Source organism: Balaenoptera musculus, chromosome 7, assembly GCF_009873245.2.
Source record: "Balaenoptera musculus isolate JJ_BM4_2016_0621 chromosome 7, mBalMus1.pri.v3, whole genome shotgun sequence".
Lineage (NCBI taxonomy): Eukaryota > Metazoa > Chordata > Mammalia > Artiodactyla > Balaenopteridae > Balaenoptera > Balaenoptera musculus.
In genome coordinates, this window is record NC_045791.1 from 28,108,508 (window position 1) to 28,116,669 (window position 8,162).

The following is an 8,162-nucleotide window of genomic DNA, read 5'->3' on the forward strand; positions in this document are numbered from 1 at the left end:
GAGGCAGGAAAAGACTCTTTACAGGAAATCAGACGATAATGCTTGCACTTTGGTGCCCTTTCAAATAAGAATTTAATTATCCTAATTAAAAAGATTACCTTATAGAAGACACTTGGGTAAAAGAGTAAGCAGTTTGTCTTTTTCCTGATGACACGCATCTCAGAACTAAAAGGGATATTCCTGCTGATCTTTATGTGTTAAAGCCCAGGCACCAGGAGAATGGTTGGATCAAAAACGGATCTTGAATTTTTTAGACCAACCCAGAGACTGAAAACTGAAAGCCTCACCATGGTTTGTTTGGGGCCTGTATTAGTTTCCTAGGGCTGCTGTAAGTACCACAAATTAGGTGGCTTAAAATAACAGAAACTTATTCTCTCACAGCTCTGGAGGCTAGAAGTCCAAAATCAAGGTTGGGGGTGGCTGCTTCCTTCTGAGGGATCGGTTCTATCTCTCTGTCCCAGCTTCTGGTGACGGCCAGCATCCCTGGCTTTCTCTGGCTTGCAGCTGCTTCACTCCAGTCTCTTTGATTTCACATGGCATTCTCCCTGCCTGTGCCTGTGTTCAGATTTCCCTCTTCTTATAAAGACACCATCCATACTGGATTAGGGCCCATCCGAATGACCTCACCTTAACCTGGTTATATCTGTAAATACCCTATTTCCAAATAAGGTCACATTCATAAGTATCAGGGGTTAGGACTTCAGCATACCTTTTTGGGGACGGGCACAGTTCAGCCCAAGCAGAGGGTTAGTATCAGGCACCATCTTCCCTTCCTTCAGGGGCCCGCGAGGTCCCAATTTTCTGGGTCCTCACCTGGAATCCAAACCTTCTCGTCTCCCAATAAAAGTGGACTTCCCTGGGCCCCACTCCCTCAGGACTCAACTCTCAGCTATAAACTGATCAATTAATCTAAGGGAAGATGACAATAGGCAAATATTACCCCTCCCAGGTATTTGCATTGAACACATGACTTCCTGGAGACAGTGCCTTAACATAAAGGTGCTGATGGAAATGTTGCAGTGGGTAACATTTTCTTTCTGAGTGGACAGGTCTTTCTATGACCCTCAAATCATCACTGTCTCCTCCATCTATGAGAAGGATGGTTCCTGTCTACCTGTTTCTCTCTTAAAGGAAAGCTATTACCACAGACAATTTGATCTATCTTTGCATTGCTTGCATTTATTCATCCCATGATTGTAAGCGTGCCAGGAGAGAAGATTTGCTCCTCATGAGGAAGTCCATCAAGTAGAAGAATTTTATTTTAGAAGATGCCAACCTGGGGATCAACAATGAGGAATATGATCCCATTCTAAACCGTGGATGATTTTCAAAGAATGAACAGGCGAGAGGGAGAGAATTCAGTTGCTGGGAAAATAGAATAAAATAAACATAACCTCCCTCTCCTCTTGTTTTTCCACCTTGGTGTGGGCTGTGCTTCCTAGTCTTGCTGTGGAATGTTTGTCCTTCCCATCTCAGTAGTGACAGACTCACAGGGATGTCTACATGTCTGTCTCACAGGTGTGGGATCCAATACTTGCCAGCTTAGTGAGACTTTGGAAGAATCCCCCACAGTGGTTGTAAAGAGAAAAGGAGAGAGATAATAGTTCACTGGAATCAATAACCTACTTCCCCAACCAGCTGAACGTCTGAATAATAGCCTCGGCACTTGCCCTGCTACTCCCCCTCCCCTGGCTCTGCCACTGTCAGATTCTCTTCCTTTCTCCACAACTGGGAACTCTAAGGAGCAGATTGTTTTGGCTGGAATTAGCCGGGCACAGATGGTACCACCTGCTGCATGTTCCGTACTTCTTACTGGCTCCTCTCTCAGCTCTGTGAGTTTTTGTATTTTCTAGACATTCAGGGGAAGGGGAGATGGCTGGGGCCCTTGCTCATGCCTGATTCTAGCACAGCTGTTTTGAGCAAACTGGCAACTGCGGGGACTGCACTGGGTCGTGTTGACTGGGGAAGGGGCTTTCAGGGTAGCGTGCCACTGTGGCGGCCCGTTTGCTGTACCTAGTGCTTTCGTTTCCAAAATACAAACTTCCTTTGGCCCAAATCATTTCTGTTTTCCAGGCTGACAGATCTGCCCGTGACCAGACGCAAGGCAGGTGGTCTTGTGTGAGAGTCTGAGAAATGAGATTTCTCTCATTCTAAACTCAGAGGGGCATAGAAGGCTACTGCCCAGTTTACAGGGGAGGGAATTATGATCAGACCACAAACAGGTTGCTAAATTCACTTCTGGGCTATTTACTGGGAATAATAGCTCATGTCTTCTGAGTCCCACAAGGTAAACCTGACAGATTAATGAACTCCATTTTCTCACCTATGAAATCATGACATTGGACTAAAGGACCTAAGAAGGTCTCATTCCTTAAAATTCTCTGAATATTATCTGCCAAGTTGTTCTTGAATGCTTCCTTACAGGAGATCACACTGTAAATCATTCACATGGCTGAGAATTGTTTTCTTACTGGTCTGATTTCATCTTCCCTTTTTTACATGCTTTGTTAGACTGGCGTTTTTATTCTCAAAAAATCAAACTCATGTCTGCCTCAGGTACTTGCACCTGCTCTTCCCTCTTCCTGGAACACTCTTGCTCCAGATCTTCCCCTGGCTCACTTCTTCTCACCCCTCAGGCTCAACTCAGACACCACAGCCTTAGAAAGATTTTTCCTGAGACTCCCCTCCCTGCGCTCCAGCTGAGGTTGCCTGCCCTCCAATTCCATCTCATTCACTATTAGAGCACCTTCTTTTATTTTCAACAGAACACAGCCTTATGTGAAGTTATCTTACATAATTGTTTTGTTTTCCACCTTCTCCACTAGAATGTAGGTCCCTTGGGGGGTGGGGATATTGTCTGATCACCACTGAATCCTTAGGACATGGAACAGTGTGTCTCATATAGCGTCACTCAACAAGATGCACATTAGTGAGGGAATGATGTTATTTTGTGTTTGAAAAAGGGAGACACTGTGGTATAAAAGGGAGACTGCTTGGGACTTTGATACCGGTACATTTGCTATAGAACCTGGAACTCAGCATTCTACTTCTTTGCGTACGTCTATCTCTGACAGAGTATAAGAAACTTAAGGCCAGTAATCTTGTCTTGTTCATTTTCGTATATCCTATAATACCTCACACAAGGTAGGCACTCAGTAAATTGAATAACTCTCAATGTTGTAACTGTTATTTATTACTATTATTTCTAGGACCACTAAATAGAATAGAATAGAGGTAGTAGAAGCATCAGTAGAAGCAATAAGAGTGTGTACGCCGTAACTGGCTTATGTTCTCAGCCCTGCTAATAACTACAGGATAATATGGGCTTTTCTTCTTTGTGAGCCCCAGACTGTGAAAAAGCAGGACTTTCAATGAGAGAGTATCTAGGTTCCTCCACTCTCTAATCTTCTTACGTCTATTTCAGTCTATTCCAATTTTCCTGTTGCAGATTTATGAATCTCCAATTGCTCCTCTTACACCTTGTTTCTTCCTCTGACCACCTCTGGGTTGCTCAGTGCACATGGGATTCGGAAAAAGACTAGAGAAAGAATGGCACTGGGGACTAACACAGTGGGTTCAGGCTGAAAATTGTGAGTGGAGAGGCTCAGTGGAGTCACAGCTCCTCAATGGACATAACCACTGTCAAAAATCTTGGACGAACTAGTGAGTAATATGTATGAACAGCAGCTAGTCATTTTTAAAGAGCATTTCTCAAAATTGAGAATTTCTCTGGCTCTCAGTGAAAGGAGACTTTAGTCCAGACATGGTTAACTGCCCTCAGATGATGATGTGACACCTTAGAGTAATATAGGGTTTCCAAAGTAGCTTATTTTCATTCCACTCTTGCATGGAAGAGTTCTTGTAGACCAGAACGGACTTCTTGCAGGAAGTAGGGAGACTAACTCACTCCTTTTGATGTTTCCACATCATTTGAAGGAGCATTTTACTGTGATGTGTTGTAGAGAGCATTGTCAGGAGACTGGGGTTCTGACAGTCTATTCTTAACTGCTTTCTAGATCATTGTGGGGTAGAAACAACCAACCGGTGTGGTCTCGAGGCTATGCAGATTTCAGTTTTCTCATCTAAAAGATGCAGATGGTAGATTAATTAACAGCTTTTATTTTTCTAAGTGTTACAACCATCAAGATGTTCTTCCTCCTAAGCCATAGGAGAGTTTTATTGAAGAGTGAAAACAAGAAGTCATTGAAGAATGACTATTTCAATGTAGACACCAAGCATGCTATAATTTGGCCAGGTCTATAACAGAGTTATAGGCTGATTTGTAGGTGAAGGCATCTGACTCAAGGGATCACGACAATTCCTTGAAAAGTATTTGTACAAACCATTATTCCCACTTTTATTTTTAAAATTAAGGTAGTACATTTTAAGCAGCTAGTGTGGTTAGAACACTTCGTGTTCTGAGAAGATTTTTTTCGAATGTTCCCTCACCATTTAAAGCGAGTGAAATGTTCTTTTTCATGGAATTATCTTTGATAATATAAAAACACTTTATAATGCAGAAAAGAAAAAAAAGTGTCTACTTAGATGTTAGGCTGATTATTCTCAAGCGTACTCTCTGAGCAACAGTATTTTAAGTGTTGAAACAAATGGGGCAAGGTGGTTTGTACTTCTCTGTTTCCCCCTCTTGCTTAGATGTACCTTCAACCGGAAACGCATGAGCTCACACTTTCTAAGCATGTTCAATAATGAAGTGGTAGACCTCCACGGAATGTTTCAGGACTGCAGGAAGTGGTTAAGGGTTATTCAATAGCCGGTGTTCTCCCTTTCTGTCTGCACCAATCCCGGGCCGCACTACAGGGTTGGGAAATATCGTTTGTGTTGGAAGTGGTATCTTTCAGAAGAGAGGTAAAAACCAAGGTCTAGGTTGCTTTTGGTCACTAAACACACCATGATGTTTTATGCGAGTGTAGGGATGTTCCTGAGTTTCCTTTCTGAATTTACATTCCTTTGTTCCTCTATATTTTTTTTCAAGTGATTTGAAGACAGTATTCTTCTTTTCCTTAACGAAACTAGAATGAAGTGTAACTGTAATTCTTTGCCCTGTAATAAGACTGTTTTAGGAATGGATAAAAGTGATGCTCCTTTAAGGAAGGGTCAGAAACTAAAATCTGAGTTTCCTACAAAACGAGTAAAGATAAATTAATATTTTCTCTGTTTTATTGTTGAAGTAAGTAATATAGAATTTTTTGGTGAAATTTTATTTTTCCAGTATCAACATTTTAAGTGTTTTCCATTTGTGTAAGATAACAATATACAAAATGTCTCAAAAGCACTCCTTCAGATTCCTTCCATCTCTTGGGTATTGTTTTTTTTTTTTTAACACTAGCTATTCAAATGTACACACACAAAGTTAGCAATCTACACATGCACAGAACACATACACACACATACACACTCTCTCTCACTCTCTGTCTCTGTCTCTCAGTCTCTCTCTCTTACTACCCTTTGATTGCTCTGAAAATGGTCAGAACAGGATTATGATGCACAAATCTTTTTCTGAATGTTTCCTTATGTTAGATCAGTTCCTTCTGAGTTCTGTGCTTGCCAATGCTAAATTTCCTGCCAGGGCAGTAGTCTATTTTTAACACTTTGGGGGCTTATTCTTCGTTCCAAATCTAACAGGCATATTCGGTGGAGTGAAAGAAAAGCTGACTGGGTGCACTTACAAATCAGGATCATCAGGATTTGCAATTTCTGTAGAATCAAAGATATGAATGAGAAAGACCAATTAGAATACTTAAAAGATCATTTGTCACCACTTTAATCTTCATGTATTTTTTACTCATCATTTTCTTTGACTAAAATTATTAGAATCTTTGTCATATTCATCTCAAGGCCAAATGGGAATAGTACTGTTCATTTTATATTTTCAATATTTTGGAGCATTTTAACGTGTCATACTAGATAATAGGTGGTAGGTGACTGTCTTCATAGAGAAAGTCTTAGTTTGTGGCATATTCAGCATCACATCATCTCAGTGTCATTTCTCTAATTCCATATTTCATATACAAATGAAGACTGAGGGATTTAGTTCTGTTATTTAATAGCATTTGTTTAATTCAGAGATTAATATATCATCTTCAACCCTGAAATAGAGGACCTCTGAAACATCAGACCCAAAAAATTGGACACGGCCTATTAGCCCAAAAGAACATGTTGCCAATTATCTCCATGTTTATTTAAATATTTAGCTCTAAAGGAAGCAATCATTCCTTTATACTTCTTTAAATTTAGTATTGACATTTTTATTTTGGGAAAGGAGGTCTTTTTTTTTTTTTTTTTTTTTTTAACATGGATACAGGAAAAGAAAACTCTCCAATAAAAATATTGTCTAAAAAGTTTGTTTTGTCTGCATGATTTACTAAATATGTACAATTTCAATTCACAGCGAAGGTAACAAAGATTTAAACAGCCAACATCACAAATGTCTCAAGTTCTAAAAAAAAAATCACTGTGCACAGTTTAACAATTTAATTGAATAAAAACCAAAGCTAAGCCTTCAGTCTGAATCTTTTTTATGATGGGCACAAGCCATGTATTTTCTTCATCTTTGTTACACGATGCATATTTCAGTGACTAAACGCCCCTTCCCATTTTAGTATATTAAGTTATGTCAGTACATACTTAAGAGAGGCAGAAATTGCCTCTTGGTACACCTATATGATTCTTGATGTGTTCACATATAATATTTATCAATATATAAAATGACCAGATGAGTCACCTGTGATTTTTTTTTAATGTCTTCAAATGTAGGAATGTTTTGTTGCATGTATAAAATTTTTTAATTTATGGGAGTGCTATTTAAAGCCATAATACTTTGACCGGGGTGTCCCCTTGACATAAAATGTCTAGAAAGAACTATCCTACACTGGAAATACAGAGATTCCGTATCTCTACCCAATTCAGGTTTGTAAAGTTTGCTATTATATAAATCTGAATGTTGTGGTCACTCTCATATAATGGCCAAGTGAATGAACCAATTAATCATTAGAAACAAATGTCGCTGAATACCGAATAGAGGAGTTACAGTTAAGGAGGGAGCCGTAACTTTGGCTAACCCTATAAAATCTAAAATAAGGTTGTTTTCACATGTATTTTTTTCCCATGTAAAATCTTTGGTGTTCTTCCCCCCTCTTTTTTAGCGCTGTGATTGATGAACATGCAATGTGAGATTCAAATAATTGCACCGAGCATGTTTATTTGAATAATTGCCCCATTGCACAATCAAATAAATCTGCTGAGTGTGTTTGTTTGAATGTTTTTACGTGTACATGGGATCACATACTCAAATAAATGCAGCTGTGTTTATTACAATGTGTGGGGCTCCAGATACACACATACTTGATTGTGTGTCTATCCAGGGCCCTACAGCCCTTGAATGGCCCTCACACATCTTGGAGCAAAAACGTGGTTAACAATTTTTCAGTTCTAATACATGAAAAATTATTATTGGGCAATTTGCTCAAATTTGTAACTAGGATTTGTTTTCATTAAGGCTTACATCCTTAGAAAGATAAAAAATAAAATTTCTTTTTTTTTTGGAGCTATCTGATTGTGAAAAGTATCTAATAAATTTACTCATATTTATTGAAATACAGACCCTTCTTTTTTTCCTTCCTCCAAGCCCTCCCACTCCACTCCCAGCCCAATTTATGCTAAAGAGGGTGTATGTTTTGTCTAGTTCTTGCTGAGAAATTCTGATACTCATCTCTCTTCCCAGTTATTTCAGGCCTAGGCCTACGGTGTCATGTGAAAAAAGAAAAGATTGCACAAATCCGCTAGAATACAAAAGGCTTTTGGAGAAAATGGTCAGGGATGTTCAATTGTTCCAACATTTCATCACCCTCCCTTACCCCCTATTCTAGGGAAAAAAAAAAGGTTAGACTTCAAACTCAGAGTGTGGGAAGAGTAACAATTTGATAAGGGAAAAGAGAAGAATACATCTGATGTTACTAAAAATGCATGTCTCTTGAGTATGGAGGGAGATTTCTTGTTTTGACCTTGGAAAGGAATCTTAGGATAAGCCAAACATTCTTATTCTTCCCTGGAGTTGTAAGAATACGCAGCTCTAATGCACTATCGTGTTAGTGAATAAATGGCATTTTAAAAAATTCTTAGATATGGGATATTGAGTGATTGTC